The sequence below is a fragment of the Capra hircus genome, chromosome 8 (assembly GCF_001704415.2).
Source record: "Capra hircus breed San Clemente chromosome 8, ASM170441v1, whole genome shotgun sequence".
Taxonomy (NCBI): domain Eukaryota; kingdom Metazoa; phylum Chordata; class Mammalia; order Artiodactyla; family Bovidae; genus Capra; species Capra hircus.
Genome location: NC_030815.1, coordinates 103,996,700 through 104,014,887, shown reverse-complemented (window position 1 = coordinate 104,014,887; position 18,188 = coordinate 103,996,700). Strand labels below are relative to the sequence as shown.

General features: G+C 46.2%; 1 protein-coding gene across 4 annotated transcripts in view; it reads left to right on the top strand.

Moving 5' to 3' along the window:
• The window catches only part of TNC (tenascin C), a 101,577-nt gene continuing 84,579 nt past the window's right edge, over nt 1,191-18,188 (top strand). Inside the window, exon 1 of one of the 4 annotated variants that reach the window (XM_018052679.1) lies at nt 1,191-1,475. The gene's annotated coding sequence lies outside the window, so the exon portion shown is untranslated. The remainder of the gene's footprint in view (nt 1,476-18,188) is intronic. The other 3 variants (XM_018052680.1, XM_018052681.1, XM_018052682.1) reach the window with 3 other exon arrangements.

The window sequence follows — 18,188 nt, the reverse complement described above, 5'->3', positions numbered from 1 at the left end:
TTGTCTACATATCATCTGAGCAGTGTTCCTGGGCTGTAGCTGCAATAGAACTGTGGATCCCAGGGCTGTCATTAAAATGCTCCCAGGGTATATTCCAGTACTTCTCTGAACCTCAGCTTCTTTGTAAAAAGGGGACACCAGGTGTGCCTGTTACACTTTCTGGTTAGAGGATGTAATGAAACAATGTCCATAAAGCACTTTGCGTGACACCTAATACAGACTTCATAAAGGAGGGTCTGGCAGTAGCTGCAGGTTAAGTGATGCCTCATTTCCCTCCAGGATCCCCCAAAGTACTAAGAGTTGTGACAAGCTCGAGCCTGGGTGCCCTGTACTGGCCGCTTCCCCGCTCCCTCCCATGCCTGTGTGTGCCCTGAGGATTCCCACTGCATGCTAACCACCAAACTCACCAATGACTCAGAGCTTGGAAAGAATCCACGGCAGGCTGGAGAGCAAAGGCACAGCTTATGTTTCAAAGATTAACTAGCTACTTTTTTTTCCCTTATGATGGATACCTTTCAGCAATTGAGAAGAAACCTCAGGGAACTCTCTTAGAAGACCCAGCTTAGAAGACAGGATCACTGCACAGAGCATGAATGGTATCAAAAAGCTACTCCCCTGTAGGATACCAGGGCTGGGACAATACTGCTTGTAAGCAGCTGGGCAAGGCTGCTTCCCCCGCCAAAAGACACTGGGAACTGATCCGTGTGCCCAGCGCTGTTCCCACCTGCTGACAACTAATCCCTTATCTCTCTGCTGGCCCCCAGAAACCCTGAACACCCCAGGCTTTTGAAAGGCTTTATCTCCTCTTTCCAGGAATTCAGCACAGGCCCTCCGCTCTCTCCAAGGTGCCACTGAGCAGCTGCTGCCCAGTGAGCGCACGGGGCTGGCGAGCCCTGGTCTCGGTCTCGTTTTCACGTTTCCAGCCTGCCTGGGGAGAGAGCCAGAGTTCCCCCTCGCTCCCTGCGCTGCTGTCTCACAATTAGAAAATCCTTTGGGGGAGCAAAGCAAAAGTCACACTTTACTAACAGCTGCTCCCGGTCGGGGGCAGGAGAAAAGGGAAGAGGGAATTCCTACTTTTGCAATAAATTGTATGCAAATAGGTTCTTTCCCTGACCGAGAGCAGGGAGTGAGTGCGTCTTTCATGAGCTAACGCTGTTCCGCTGGGAGGGCTGTTCCTTTAACTCACCAACTGAAAAAGTGGGAAAGGATGTCTGGAGGCGAGGCGTCCCATTTCAGAGGAAGGAGCTCGCTATATAAGCCAGCCAAAGCTGGCTACACCGGCCACAGTCTGCCTACTGTCACAAGCTCTCCCGCGCGCAGGCATACACTCCGCGCCGCCGGTCCTCTGCACAAAGACAGCGGGCTCGCGCTGACACTGGGGGGCCGCGCACAGGGAGCCCCGCTGCTCACATCCAGGTACTTGTTCCATGGAGCTGGTTCACTCAAGAATCTAGGGCTTTCCCAACTCCAGAAAGGTAAGTCTGTTTCACCCCATTACCGAAGATCACTATGATAGACTGCTTGCATTTCCGGTACCAAGTGGGTTGTGGTTTCCTAAATGATAAAACTTTGGCTTTCTTTTGGTTGCTGGCAGAAAGTATTTGCTATGATCGGAAGCACCTTGACGTGTTTTCTACTTGCCCCCTTCCAGTCTTGGAGATTTCTGTCTGCTTGTTTCAGTTCTATGAAGAGTTCCACGTGCAGGGAACTTTTTAGGAAGTTGTTATCACTGCCATTCTTCGGAGGGAGAGTAAGAATTCACTCTCAACTTGCCACCTGGCGACTCACCTGTGAATATTTCTGTTTAAGGGTTCAGGTAGCAGAGTTTTACAGTGGAGTTTCCTCGTGGCGTTTCCATGGGGTAGGTTAGGAGGAGATTCATAGAGGATGGTAGAAGAACAATAAGATTTTACATCTCAGCAACCCTTATTTTACAGTTTACAGAGTTGTGTACCATCTGTTTGTCCCTATGCCATCCACCCTGTGGTCAGACTTGGCAAGGGATGCAGGCTGGATGAACAGAGAAGGTAACTCCTAGGGTCTGGTGGACAAGTGCAGTGACGGGAGTGGTAGACACGGGCTTCTGTTCTGAAGGGCGGGGGCAGGGGGACTCCCCAAGGATGCCTCCTGACTCTTTGATCCCTGGGCTGGGCACCTGGGTATAGTTGAGGTGCTCAGAGTCAGCAGCATCCCATATCTTTCTAAAATCACCTCTCCCTTCTCACCTCTCATTGCAGAAAGCCCTGAGAAACAGCTGCCCCTGGCAGCCTGGAAAGAACACAGGGGGATTTCTTGGTCCCAGCAGTGTTGTAAGGGGATTAGGAACTTGGATTTTGAAGCCAAGGATCCCTTTAGTATCCCGATAACCACCACACCACACACAGGACCCTGGTAAAAATATGTAACCTCTCTGAGCCTCAGTTTTCACTTCTTTAAAATGGGGACAATACCTTCTGTTGTCATTGTGAGGAAATGAAATATAAAGAGATTGGAGGAGCAAGGGCGCCAGAACTGGAAGTCTGGGTAATCACTGTCATTGCCCCAGACTGCTACCACATTGGGGGTAGAGAGAGGCACTAAGTCCGTCTTGGATTGTTTCTGGTGCGTTCTTCACCCCATCCCGACTCCTACTCCCTGACTTTCTGTCCCACCAGGTCTGAAGGCACCACTCTAGCTGGCAGGTCAGACTCTTGGCTGTATTTTACAAGCTGGAGGTTATGTTGGCACAGCTTGGGAAAAAAGGGAGCAGCCTGGGTTGGATGTGAAATGTCGAGCATTGATGCCAGAAGGCACAGGTTTTGAGTCTGGGCCTTTGCGGATTCTGAAGCTGTAGGTTATAAAGTGCCATGCTGCCACGAGGGAGTCCTTGGAATGTGTTCCGTCCAGAGGGAGAGCAGGACAGGGAGCCTCCCTTGAAGAATGAATGCCTCTTTTTCATGTTTTTGTGAACTTTCCCCCTTTTGATGGTGTTTTCCCATCTGTGCTTTAGAAATAAAACCTGCTGCCTGCCCCAGCCGGCTTCCTGCCTTGTCCTGAGATGCGGCGAGGCTAACTCAGGAGTGGGGGAAAGCTTTGCTGGGTGCTGTTGAAACCTGTGGGAAGTCTGCTGGCATTGTGGGCATCCAGCCCTTTGCAGCAGACAGCAGTGAGTGTTGTGTTGAAACTGTGTGTCGCTGGGAGGTGATGGTGTTTGGGGGAAGAAAACGAATATGCCTATTCTCTGATTTGCACAAGCAGTGTGAACTGGATAAGGATTGAGAAGTATGTTGCCAAGCTCTTCAGGTGTTAACATTTCTTTTTTCTATGCTTTAAAAAACCTGGCTCCCCTTCTCCTTTCACCAACTCCCTCCCTCACCCAAAGGAACCAGCCTTCCAAACACTGGCTTTATCATCCATAGAGAGGAGGGCCATCTGTATCTCACAGGGCTCTTCTGACCCTCAGTGAGATAATATATATCAAACTTGGCACAGCACCTGGCATGTAGTAAGAGCTCAATAAATGGAGGTTTTCCTGTTTATCAGTTTGCAAGGACTTGGCCAAGATTAATGTTCTGAGACAGTGGTTTTCAAAAGGCAGTGGATATATTCATCAACTGAAATGGAAATGAATCAGGCAAAATCCTGCTATATGGCAGGTAAATGTGGGCCGATTTGATTGCAGCAGGGTTGGCGGTTCCAAAACTCACCCCAGGGCCCTTGGCCTCTGGGACATTTCCACAAAATCTTGAACACACAGAGTACAGTTTAAAATTAGGAAGCTGGGTACTGTGTGTTCAGGCTGCAGTTTTGCACTTTGACAAGGATTTGTGCCCCTCGAGATCCAGTGGAATTCCAAAGAAGTTTCCGAGGTCACACTGTAGATAGACATATATGCTGGGGCGGGGTCGGGGGGTGGGGGCAGGGGGAGCGTGTTAAATGTTTAGTAAAGTACGAGTTTTTAATTAACAGACATGACAGCAATAGCCAAAACACAAGGAAAGCCCACTCTAAATCTTTGTAGACCTCATCTCACTGAATATCCGCATGTGTCAGAAAGGGACCATACCTACTGGACAAAGCTTGAAAAGCAGAGAGGATGAGTAACAGAGCTCAGAGGGATGGAGCCTTGTTTCAGACCCAGGTCCCTGCGACCCTCAAATCAGGACCCGTTCTGCCACATTCCTGCTGAATGCTGCTGCTCTTGAACTGCCTTTAGAAGGAAAAAAAAAAAAAAATTTCTTTCTGACTAAATCTGCCCCTCCAGCCAGACTGTGGCCACCCATAAATACAGCGGTAGCCTGATCATATAACCAGAATGGAATTTGGAAAGGGAATTCAAGCTGACAGAATGAAAAACATATCCCCCTTAATCCTACCCTTTCTAATGCTCACAATGGACTGCAAACACCTATTCTCACCTCCCCCTGGATTTCTACAAACAGCCGTGCTTTCTTAGAGGAAAAAGTATCCAGCTGGCTTAATACACGAGTCACGCTGAAGTCACGGTGGTTTGGAATGCAGAGTAGGGAGCAGACATTTAAGTTAACTCCGTATACAAGCCCTCTGTGATGATAACACACACACACTCAAAAGAGTTAATGCGGAACTACATATCACATATGTGATAGGAGGGTTTGCCTTTGGTTCCTCATCGATTTCTCACTCCAACACTGCACGTTGTGAATTACTGGCCCCGTTTCATGGCCAGAGAAATTGAGACCCAAGGAGGTTGAAATGATGCATCTGAGGGTTTCCATAAGTGAGGGCAGAGCTGGCTTTGAACCCAAACTTTTAGACCAACAACCCTACTATTCTTTCCACTAGGCAGTATCATCTCCAGCAGTCAGGCTGGGCAGACTTCCATGAAACCCTGAAGGATGTCTTTTAGTGGTCGGCCAAGGTGGCAGAGAAGCCCTCAGCTGGCTCTGGTGTCTATTGATTTTGCAGAATAGCCCTGGGTATATCATTTTTCATGGTGCTCAGAAAAGGTCAGCTCCCGGTGTTGAAATGCTCTGCCTGGAGACAGAAACGTTCAAATTTCATGCCTGGGAGAGACAAGGATGACCCTAGAGGCAGAGGTCAGGTCATTATTGCTGAGTTTCATCCTAGAGAAGTAGGCACGCCCTTTGCCTTGTTGGACAGGTGGGAGCTCTGACTGGGGAAGCAGGGCTGTGCCTGTGCCTGCATCCTCTCCAAGAGCCAGGTATTTGAGAGCATCTGTTTTCAAAAGGGCTTATTGTAAGATGAAGTGAAGTCAGTATGGCCAGGCTCAGGGCAGTGAATCCCAGGAGATCAGGAAATAGTTGTAAGCTCTGAGCTGCACATTCCCCTGGGTTATGGTTCAGCTCAGACTCCCTGCTGTCTCACGTGGAGCAGCTGCTCCAAGCCTTCATCCTGAAGATCAGTGTGTGTGATGCTGTCCTGGACCATAACCCCTTAGGTGTGCTCCTCCCCGACCCCTCTTCCCTGGGTGTTTCCATTGCTACCTATGTTGGTCTATGTCCTCAGGTCCTCCTTGGCTGCACCAAGCCTCCTCTATTTCTTCCTGACTTTTAGAGCCCCTCTGAAAGCCCTCCAGGCTTCCCTGGTGGCTCAGTGGTAAGGCATCCACCTGCAATGCAGGAGACGCAGGTTTGATCCCCGGGTCGGGAAGATCCCCTGGAAAAGGAAATGGCAACCCACTTCAGTTTTCTTGTCTAAGAAATCCCATGGACAGAGGAGCCTGGCAGGCTGTAGTCCATGGGGTCAAAAAAAGAGTGGAACGCAACTTAGTGACTAAAAAACAGCACGGTTCAATCACATCTCACTTTGAGAAGATCACAGGGAATCCCCTTGAATCTAATCCCAGGCTAGTATACACACCTTTGACATGTGGGAAACGTTAGGTGAAGGTTCCTTTCCAAGAAGGAAAGCCCCTCTAAACTCTTGTAAACTCTAGGTAGTAATTCCATCCAAAACAAAGAGCGGTGGCCTTACTATCAAAAGGGACTGCACACACCTACATGCCTGCCTGATTCTCACCCTGGTGACCAGACTGCTTATTTTAGTCATGCCCTGAAGCCTAGAAATCCTTTTTGTGTTCCCTGCTCTGTTGTCTCATTTATCTGCTATCTCCTTAACTTTAGCAGCAACGTAAGTTCAACACTTCATTACTCCCTTTGACCCTCCATCATGGAAAAAAAGTCCGATGCCCACACTGAAAGCAGATCGGGAATGGAAAATCCCTTTCATGTGTATTTTTAGTCTATTTGTGAGTGAAAATGAAAAAAAAAATCATTTCATGCCAAGTTGTTTCAGATTTTTTAAATATCCTGAAATTCACAGGCCCTTAATTATGCAGCCATGGTAACTCGAATAGCTCTGGATGGTCCTTTAACCTCCCCTCTGTCAAGAGCCAGAAATATTTCATAAGCTCTGAAAGTAGATGGCTTGTTTCAGAATTAACCATTGACCAACTGTTACCCTGGAGAAGGTGAGTTGGCAGCTACTAACTTCTACACGAACGTGTCCAAAAAGTTCTTCTAGGAGGCACCGACAATGGAAATAACTAATATTTACTGAGGACTCTACAGGCATTGTGCCATTTAATCCGCCACAGTTGCCTCCAGCAAGTAGAAATGCCTCTCAGTTCAAACCTAGGGGACCCGAGGCTGGAAAAGTTTAAGTGGCTTCCCCAAGGCCACGCAGATAGTGATTGCCGGAGTCAGAACTCAAAGGCAGTTCCAAGTCCTGAGCACATGGTTATAACCTTCACACTCCACACTGAAATTCTATTCATCTCTGACAGCAGACAAGGCTGGACAGAGAGCAGGGCCCAGAAAGAGTCAGAGATGTGTCTTTCAGACCTTAGTGTTCTCTTCAGGAGGTGGCTGTGGCTGCTCTCTTCAGCTCATTCCTTCAGGGCCCACTCCCTGCAGAAACTGTAATGAAATAAGTAGTGTGTGATTTCTAGCATAATATGTTTCCCCTAGGGGCTTCCCAGGTGGCACTAGTGGTAAAGAACCAGCCTACCAATGCAGGAAACAAGAGACTTGGGCTTGATCCCTGAGTCAGGAAGATCCCCTGGAGAAGGAAATGGCAACCCACTCCAGTATTCTTGCCTGGAGAATCCCATGGACAGGGGAGCCTGGTGAGCTACAGTGCATGGGGTCACAAGAGTCAGATACGACGGAACAACTACACCACCACCACCTTCCCTGTAGTCTACAGTCATTTATTAGGGCCTATTACTAGTGGCGTGGGGCTTTCCTGGTGGCTCAGTGGTAAAGAATACACCTGTCAATGCAGGAGCCTCAGGAGACACGGGTTTGATCCATGGGTTGGAAAGATCCCCTGGAGGAGGGCATGGCAACCCACCCCAGTATTTCTGGCCTAGAAAATCCCATGGATAGAGGAGCCTGGCGGGCTACGGTCCACCAGGTCTGAAAGAGTCAGACACAACTGGAGTGACTTAGTAAGCGTGCACACGCATGTTGCCCCTACCAGGCTGGAAAATGCAGGAGGGTGAAGCCTGATCCAGGCCTCACCCCTGATGCCAGTCTAAGACATGACGCAGGGACATGCGCAGGTGAGCAAATGCTCACCCTGCTGGCGGGCTCACACCCCTCTGACAGTTCCCACAGAGCTCTGCACTTTCCCCACACACCTCTGTGCATCATAACTGCCCTGATGATCTCCTCCCCCCACCACCTGACTGCACAGCTTTGAGGACAAAGTCATCAGAGAGGCGGGAACCCTGTCTGCTGGAAGCTCATTCTCCCCAGAGCTTAGCCACCTGCTGGCAAGTGGCAGGCCCTCAGTAAAGTATTGCTGAAGAAACTCTGCTGCCCTAATGGAAATGGACAAAAAGCACAACACCGCTTGGCTTCCAAACTGGGTCCTACGGTGACAGAAGCATTTTCACGCGCCAGACACAGTTTCAATAAAGCAGAATTCTCATACATTTACAAAGGTATAAAATAAGTTTTCTGTGTGTCACTCTCAGATCTTCCCAGCAACCAAATATTATTTCACAGTTAAGCAAACTGAGGCCACAAAAGGTTATCACCTGCACAAAGTAGAAAGTGGTGGCATTGGGATTCTTCTCCCGGAACTCCCAAAACTTCGCTTCTCTCACTGTGTCATTGGACATTCAGGTATTATTTCCATTTTCCAGATGAGAAAAGAGGTTAGAGGTAACAGGATACTTGCTAGAGGAACAGCCACATTTTTAAAGAGTATTCAACAGAGAGAGTAATGCTTAATACGAACGCAAGACTTTCCAATGGTAGGCTTTAGATAAAGAGATATATCAGATAACTTAAATTTAATCTCCCAGGGATGTGTTCAGGATAAAACCACACTTGGTGGTAGGCAGGAAAAAATGAGGCTTCTCTTCTTGGCCAATGCAGGAGATGTGGGTTTGATCCCTGGATTGGGAAGATCCCCTGGAGGAGGAAATGGCAACCCTCTTCATTATTCTTGCCTGGGAAATCCCATGGATGGAGAAGCACGGCAGGCTACAGTCCATGGGGTTGCAAAGAGTCGGTCATGACTGAGCATGGACGAACACAAGAAAAAAAAGAGACAGAACACTGAGTGCAAGTCAGTATATTTTGGTTCAAAGTAGATTGAATACTGAGTGCAAGTGCAAGTATATTCTGGATTAGCTCTATGCCTACGGATGCCGCATAGGGAAAGCCTGGCTAATAGCAGTGCCCTGGGGAACTCTGCTAAGCATGCCGTGTGATAAGCATATGCATAACCTTGCTGCAGAAAGCGACACACCACAGCCAGCACAAGAGACCTGAGAGCAACACTGGACTCCCTGCCAGCCAGAGACCCTCAGCAGAGACCCTCAGGAATACTGCGTCCAGGGTAGGCTGGCGCCAAGAAACCAACCTACCAGCAACAGCAACAACAATAGCAATAAAGCTTGTGAGGACCTCCGGCCGGGGACGCCATGACTGTCCACCCAGGGAAGAGCCAGCTGCGGGGAGCACATACCTGGCGAGCTCTGATGGAGCAGGAGGAATGCACCTGCGGGGGAGGTGGCTCGCAGTGGGCAGGGATACCTGCAGTGCCGCCCGCAAGGAACTGGCCTGCTCTCTGAGGTCCTAATGCCCTGGGTCCTGGGGTGGATGCACAGAGGCAGCTCTATGCAGAGATGTCTCAGAAGGATGTTCCAATTGATAGGTGGGGGCGGGGAGTAGGGGTAAAAAGAATTTCCCTTCAGCCCATAGAATGTTGAAACTAAAAGGGCTTGTTGGTAGCCTCCAAGCCAGGGTCCCAGACAATAGACTTGAGAGGCTCCTCCGAAGTGTTCTGGGGGCTGCCGGGTAGAGGTGGAAAGGCCAAGCACCTTATTTCAACCAAAGCCTTTCCACTCTTTTTTTAAAAAATTATTTTCGATTAGAGTGTAGCTGATTAACAGTGTCGTGATAGGTTCAGGTGAACAGCAAAGGGACTCAGCCATGCATACACATGTATCCATTCTCCTCGGAACTCGCCTCCCATCCAGGCTGGCACATAACCTTGAATAGAGTTCCCTGTGTTACACAGTAGGTCTTTGTTGGTTATCCATCTTAAATAAGCAGTGTGTACGCATCCGTGCCAAACTCCCTATCTCTTTCCCCAATTCGTCTCCCCGGCAACCATAAGTTTTTCCCTAAGTCTGTGAGTCTGTTTCTGTCTTGTAAATAAGTTTATCTGTATCATTTCTTTTTATATTCTGCATATAAGGATGTCAGATGATATTTCTCCTTCTCTGTCTGAGTTACCTTCCCTCAGTAAGACAATCTCTAGCCCATCCATGTTGCTGCCGATGGCATTATTTCATTCTAAAACCCTTCCACTCATCTCTTTGGGGCACTAGCTTCCTCATGAAATGTCATTTGATGAAATAGTTCCATGGCCAAGGAAAAGCAAAAGGTTTTGGAAATTGCTGACATAATTTATCTTCCCCAATTTTAAAGATGGTGAAATGGAGACATGGAAAAGGAAAAAGTCCTTCTAAGACCTCATGCCAGTTGGCAACAGGGTCAGCACTGAATCTGAGGTCTTCTAACTCATGCTCTTGGAAGACGGGGGGCAATATAAAAAGTGTCAGAGCTAATACATTCTTTAGAAAGGAAAAATCAGCAGGGTTTCATTCCCTGAACAGCTTTAGCGCACATGGGCTGAGCCAAGGAGTCCTCTGTATTAGCGGTCTATCGTTACATAACAAATTCCCACAAAATTTGATCGTTTAGAACAACACACATTAATTATCCTGCAAGTTGCTGTAGGTCAGGATTTCAAGCACAGCTTAGATGGACGTCCTGCATCATGGTCTCTCATGAGGCTGCAATCACAGGGTTGGCCAGGATTGGGGTCTCGTCTGAAGGGTCAACTGGGGAATGATTAAAGCTCACTTTTGTGGTTGTTGGCTAGATTCAGTTCCTTCCTAGCTGTTGGTCTGAGGCCACCCTCACTTTATTGCCACGTGGGCCTCTCCAGCATAGCCTCCAGCATAGCTGCTTCATCAAAGCCAGCAAGAGAGAGAGAGAGAACTTGAAAACAAGATAGATATCACAATCTTGAGTAGCCTAATGGTGGATGTAACATCACTTTATCTTAGCCATGTTCTATTGGTTCGAAGGAAGCCTCTAGCCACCCCACACGCAGCAAGGAATTACACAGAATGTAAACAGCAAGAGATAGAAATCGGAGCCAATTCCTTACCTGCTATTCACCTGCTACAGCCTCCATCACTCCAATGTCACCAGTGTCTAACTTCTTATCAGTAAGTTCATCCAACCCACTTGCTGTCGTATGGATGAGCAGTCAGTACTTATGGTAAACACTAGCGTGGACTTTGTCTTATTTAAACTCCTTATCCATTCAATACCAGGTGGAGCCTGATATGTTGCATTAGATGTCATAGGAGAGCCATGAGTCTTCTTGAATATAAACCCAGGGTAGGATCTTCCAAGGAATGACTTCAAAATGCATTTTACTAAAGGCCAAGACAATTCAAAGTGACCCAAATTGAAACTCAGCCATCATCCCCCTTCGCTGACCTGTTTCTCTCTTAGCAGATATTATAATGAAAACTTAACTCTAGGATTAACTCCTTCTCTTTTCCACATTTTTGTTACTATCCCATCATATACCAATTCTGTGGACTCTACCGCCTTGACCTGTAAATCAGTTCACTGCCTCCCACCCTCCCCATCATCATGCTAGCTCAGACTGTGATGTCTCACAGATGGATGACTGCAGCGTTTCCCTATTACTTCCCAGCCTTCCCTTTCAATCTGTCCCTCAACAGTGGATTATAGAAATCAAGATTCCCAGGCATAAAGCTTTTGCCAAATGATTCTCTTTTGGCCACAAAAGAATCCCTAGGAAGGCATCAGTTTTCCCCATGATCTGGCCCAGGTCTCCAAATGAACCTTGTAACTTCAGCTGTAATCCGTGCTTTCCACACCAAGCATTTTGTGCTTTTTATGTTTTTCCAAATGCCATTCCTTCTTTCCCATAATGTCCTTCCCTCTGTTTGTTACCTACTCATATTCTTTTGTCAAAATTCAGTTCAAGACCCACCTCCTCTAGAGAGAGTGAATATCCCTTTGCTGTCATCCCATTCCATGGCATGTTTCTGTCATCACTTTATCATTATGGAATTCTCGTCGGCTCATAGGTCAACTCTTCCTTTAAAGTTTTAAGAATAAGGATCTGTCTATCTAGTTTTTCTAAAATCAAATACAACTGGAATAAAATCCATTGTGTTCCAGATTTGGATTTTCCTTCCTCATCACAGCGTGTTCAGAAAGCCTACAACTGGAACTTGTTTTCATGCTTAGCGCTCTAGGCTCTCAACTGCACAAAGTGATGTCATAATACATGACAGGGGGAAGCCAGCCCAGCCCTGAGTCAGGAAACCATCTCAGGATGCAGACTTCAGGAAATGTCTTTGCTTTCAGAGGTTGCCCCCAGGATCAAAGTTTGCATTGCCTGGGATTTTGAAAAACCAGTACCAAGGACAGAGGAGGCCCGTCTAGGGATCTGAGGCTGAGTCACTAGAGACAGCGAAAATCTGGCAGCTATAGCAGGGACCTGTCTACAACTAGTGTGATGGGGGAGAGGGCAGAGAAGGGATGAAGATAAGGAGTTTCTCTCTCTTAGGGCATGAAGAAATCCACAGCCCAGGGAAAGGGCTGGGTTAGGGTTAAGAGTATGGTTCTGGCATCAGAAAGCTCCAGGTCTGAGAGTTTGCTATTTGCTCTAAGCCTCATTTTTTTCATCTTTATTAAAGGCAAAACATTAGTAACACCTACTCCATAAAGTTATTGTGATAATTAAATGATATAGTGCAACTGCATTTCTTAGCTCAGAAATGCACTCGGTATCGACATCCTATTGTTATTGCTGCTCTTGTTATCTATCACCGAAGTAGTTCTTGGCAATAAGACTGTACTAGAGAAGCAGTTCCCCAAAGTGTGTCTTGTGGGACAGTCTCCCCATGAGGTGCACCTCAAAAAAGTGTTCCGTACAGACTCAGGCTGAGAGAACAAACTTATGCTGGGGGAGGGTGGGGGGAAGGGATATTTAGAGAGTTTGGGGTGGATGTGTACACACTGCTACATTTAAGATGGATTACCAACAAGGACCTACTCACAGGGAACTCTGCTCAATATTACGCAGTAGCCTGGATGGAAGGGGAATTTGGGGGAGAATGGATACACGTATAGGTATGGCTGAGTCCCTTTGCTCTCCAACTGAAACTATCACAACACTGTTAATAATCTATATTCCAGGATTTAAAAAAATTAAAAAAATAAGTTTAAAAAGTGTCTCTGGCCAAAAGAGTGGAGAATACTTGACACTGTCCTGTTCTTGGAAATTCATGGCTCATGTGTTCATTCAATACATAATTCCAAGGGCTAGAAATACAACAGAAGACAAGACATGTGAGGTCCTTTTATTCGTGGAACTTGTGGTGAAAGAGGTAGGCGGAAAAAAGGAAATCAAACTTATGGGATGGTCTCCAGTAGATACTTGATGCTGCTGCTAAGTTGCTTCAGTCGTGTCCGACTCTGTGCGACCCCATAGACGGCAGCCCACCAGGCTCCCCCATCCCTGGGATTCTCCAGGCAAGAACACTGGAGTGGGTTGCCATTTCCTTCTCCAATGCATGAAAGTAAAAAGTGAAAGTGAAGACACTCAGTCATGTCTGACTCTTAGTGACCCCATGGGCTGCAGCCCTCCAGGCTCCTGCATCCATGGGATTTTCCAGGCAAGAGTACTGGAGTGAGGTGCCATTGCCTTCTCCAAGATACTTGCTAAGAAATCTAAAACAAGGCAAGGGATCAGACAACAGCTGGTGGTGAGGGGGCTTGTTCTTTTAACTAGGATAAGACATGGAGATGATCTTTGAGCAGAGATCTGAATGCAATGAGGAAATGAGCTCTGTAGGCAGTGGTGAAGAGTTAGGATTTTATTCATTGTGATAGGAAGCCAGCGGGAGATTTGAGGTAGAAGTGTGCATGAGGTGAGGCATTTTGTAGCAGTTAATGTTCAGCTTCATTTAACCCAGTACCTTCAGACTTATACGAACACAAACACCCTTTCCCACTCTCAGACCTGGAGCTTTCTGATGCCAAAGCCATACTCTTAACCCTTACCGAGCCCTTAAACCTTAGCCCAGCTACCTAAGAATGTCTTGGAACATAGTCTGGTAAACACTGCATTGGTGTACCAGGCTTCATAGATTTTAAAAGGACTGTAAATTTGCTCTCTAGATCTATAGTAAAAAACCAAACTCAGGCTGAAACAGGCAAGTTCAGAGTGGGAAAACCGAGCTCCAGAGGTAGAGACAAGCAGAGCGTCACTCTAATTAGCAGCTCTTTTTGGCTAAGACGGTCAGTGAGCGCAGACAGGCTTCAGCAGACTCTGGAACTCCATCTCAGGCCAAATAAAACTTGCCAACATCTGTCTAGCATCTAATGAGCATTTGCAAACAATACACCTTGGCTTAAGCATTCTCCAAGGCGGGTGGGGAGGGGGGTTATGAAACTTGAGGTCCAGCCAGACGCTCTGAAAGAAAGACAGGTCAAATATTTCTGCGCTTACACACAGACAGCCACTAGCTTGCTGTCGAAGCTCTGGGAAATGGAAGCTGACAGTGTCTGCTCCCCTTATCTAGAAGTGCTAATTTCATTTTCACCTTATATGAACTGCAGGATGTTTCTTGGTGTGTTACCCAGAAATGGTTGGAAACACATATTTTAGAGTTGCAAATCAGGGTCTAAAAGTGCCTTTGCTTCTTCTGTCAGCCGCTGAACCTCCCTGAGTCTAGATTTAATTTCTAAATAGGTCTATTAATACCTGTCTCACCAGGTTGTCACGACAAATGACAAGATAAATGACTGTATGTTTTTAAAAAGCAGTCAGGATAAGGCTTGGAACAAAATAAGTATATAGTTGTCTTCCCCAGTGGCTCAATGGTAAAGAATATGCCAGGGAAATGGCAACCCACTCAAGTATTCTTGCCTGGAGAGTCCCATGAACGGAGGAGCCTGGAGGGATGCAGTCCATGGGGTCGCACAGAGTCGGACACGACTGGCAACTAAGCAGCAGCAGCAGCAGGCTTCCCCAGTGGCTCAGTGGTAAAGAATCCGCCTGCTAATTCAGAAGATGCAGGTTCGATCCCTAGGTCGGGAAGATCCCTGTAGCGGGCATGGCAACCACTCCAGTATTCTTGCTGAGAAAATCCCATGGACAGAGGAGCCTGGCAGGTTAGGTTACAGTCCATCGGGTCACAGAGAATGGGACACAGCTGAAGTTATTGAACATACAGGCTTTCAACAAAATGTTAGTTTCCTTCTTGCCCATTTCAATCTGTATTTGCTTTTATAATAAGGTTTATAATTTATTAACTAATTGCTATATTCCAGTAAGCATCAGGAAACTAGATGCTGTCTAGGGGAGCTTCGACAGCACCAGGAAACTGGGGTGACAGCCTACTTTGTAAATAAAGTTTTACTCGAACACATCCACGCTCACTCGTTTATGTCATGATTAGGGCTACTTTACTATTGTAGAGTTGAATAGTTGTGCCAGACCATCTGGCTGCAAAGCCAAACACATTTACTGTCTACTCAAACATATTTACTTAAGAAAAAAGCTTATTGACTAGTCAGTGTGTTAAATTTATACATGTAATTTCCAATCACTACAATGCTGAAAATTGGATATATTATATTTATACAAATGAAGAAATTGAAGCAGAAATAAAGGTTCATCTAGTAAGTCTTCCTCCAAGAACTTGAAGCCAAATTCTAGACCTAAAGGACGCTTAGAAAAATGGTAGAAAAGTTATTCATTTGTATGATCCAGCCTTGATTTGCTCCTGACTACCTCTGACTTTTATGTCTCTCAGGCTAAATTTCTTAACCTTTTGGCTACTGTTGTTGCTCAGCTGCTAAGTTGTCTCCGACTCTTTGCAACCCCATGGTCTGCAGCACACCAGGCTTCCCTGTCCTTCACTATTGCCTGGAGTTTGTTCAAACTCATGTCCATTGAGTTGGTGATGCCATCCCACCATCTCATCCTCTGTCGCCCCCTTCTCCTTCTCCTCTCAGTCTCTCCCAGCATCAGGATCTTTTTCCAATGAGCTGGCTCTTCACATCAAGTGGCCAAAGTATATGCTGAACTAAATGATCCTGTATGGAAAAGTTCCCTCCCCTACCCGCTCTGTTTCCTTAGTTATCTGTTGGTCGTTTGTTCATATAAGTCCATTTTTTCAAAAATGAGAGCTGTAATTTCTAGACCCTCTAAAATGCTCTCGTGTCTTAACTAATATCTTAGAAGTCATACTTTTTTTTTGGAAAGCGCATAGCATGAGGCCCAAGCTTCCATCCAGGAGAGATTTTTAAGCTCCCCTGTCTGCTACTTCTCACTTTATCTCCCTCGCACTTACTCACTTTCTCTCCAGGCCAGACACATGGAGAATAGGCTGTTTCCAGGGACTTTAGAGATTGGCCTGAGATATAGATACTATAGCGCATTTGGCTTTATGCCTTCCCTTCCAGTTCAAAACTGTATAAGAGTGATGTGCGCCCCACACCCCCAGTATCACCTTCCCAAACAGTCCCGTTTTAGAATTTCAGTGACTCTCTTTATATCAAGGATGGTGGAGACCCTGCTGATATTTATTGCGTGAATACTAAATCATTAAACTGAACAATGGATCTTGTTGAGAAAGATAACTTAGCAATGGCAGAAAAAGCCTAGGCTTTGGAATTGTAAGGCTCAGCTCTTTATTCCGAGTCAACTGATTACTGACCGGGCAACTTATTTAACCTTCTCAAATCTTCAGTTCTCTCCCTTGTTTTTTAACGTTGATTTATTATTCATTCATGGCTTCACTGTCGCATGTGGGCTTCTCTCTAGTTGTGGTATGCAGGCTCCAGAGCGTGTGGGCTCATTATGTGGGGCATGGGCTTAGGTGCTCTACAGCGTGTGGGATCTTAGTTCTCGGACCAGGGATCAAACGTGCATACCCTGCATTGGAAAGCCAGTTCGTAACCACTGGGTCACCAGGGAAGTCCTTTAGCCTTCAATTCTCTTAACAGTAAAATACAAACAGTGCTTCCTAAGTCATAAGGTTGGTGTCAAAGTTAAATGGCCTCACTAATGTTCCTGGCACAGGACAAATGTTCAGTTGCTAGAGACGCTCCATCCTGGAGCTACACACTTATCATGGACCAGCCATCATTGGGTATGTCATTACTCTCACCTAACATGAAAGGAAATGAAAGAGGAGAAGGTTTAGGATTGCTTCCAAATCTGTATTTTCCCCACTCTGTGCCATCAAACATAATAATAATTCAAACAGAATAATCAAGTAAGTCTGGGAAACACTATGGACGTTCCCTTTCTTGGAGATTTCAGATAAACACAAACATATGAAAGACCCTAGAAGATCCTGAAGTAAAGAAGCCGGGACTAATTTGTTTGGTTTAAAATAACATCTCCCAAGTAGGTTGAATTAGGAATCTGTTCTCTTTGCGTTAATAACTGTCAACATGTTGTAAATAACACCCTAGAAAAGGCTGCTTAAAGTTACCCAGCTAGATTAAACTCAAGGCAAGGGTTGGAAATAATCTCTATTTTTCAGGCTATGTGAAGCTTCTCCTGTTCTCTGTGTAAGTCATGAAGGTCTTTCATTGCCAGTAATTATTCTGGACCTTTATCACTGAGCCCTTTTGCAATTAGTCGTTTTAATTCAGTCATGCAAACCACTCCTGGACATCATTAAAGGGAAACTGCAGAGCCAATGGTTAGGAATAGAGTCTCTGACTTGATGGCAGTCTACCCGAATTAAACTCCTGTTTCCCCTTTTTTGCTTTGTGACCTTGAGCTGTGTGAGCCTGTTTCCTCATCTATAAACTGAGGAAAATAAAGTCAGTCACCTCAAAGGTCTTGGAGAAGATTCAATAAGATAATCCACATAAGACACCTTATGCAATTCCTGGCTCAAATGTGTTCAATCAGTCTTAGTTATTATTGCAGCATTTAAATCACCCCTTTTTAGAGAAAGAATAAGTAGACAATGAAGGTATGTCTGCCTTGCCTGGGCTCATATTCATTAATTACTACAGTAGTTTGAGTTTTTTCCTGAGAGTCTAGTTTCCTGCTTCTAGTCTTAGAGGCATATTTCCATTTCAGGAGTCAACTTTCATCAAAATGTATCAAACATTATTGAAGTTGATTCACATAGGCTTTTATAATAGTCAGTGGTCAGTGACTCCATCTGGCTCCCTCTGACACAGGCATTAGTCAAGCTGCATCCCTGGTGGCTCAGAGGTTAAAGCATCTGCCTCCAATGCGGGAGACCCAGGTTCGATCCCTGGGTCGGGAAGATCCCCTGGAGAACAAAATGGCAATCCACTCCAGAATCCCATGGACGGAGAAGCCTAGTAGGTTACAGTCCACAGGGTCGCAAAGAGTCGGACACAACTGAGCAACTTCACCTAAGCAACCTAAGCATATTAGGCTAAACTTGGTCCTAAATATCAGCACATAGAGTTGGAAAAGATTGCCAAAGCTAGGTAGTCTTGCTATGCCAAATATTTGCACACATACTAACACCAGCCCCCACTTGTAGACCCATGGCAGACATTGTTAATCCATCACAATGCCTTTTTCCCTTGAGTTCAAACATGGCCATAGAATCTTTCTCA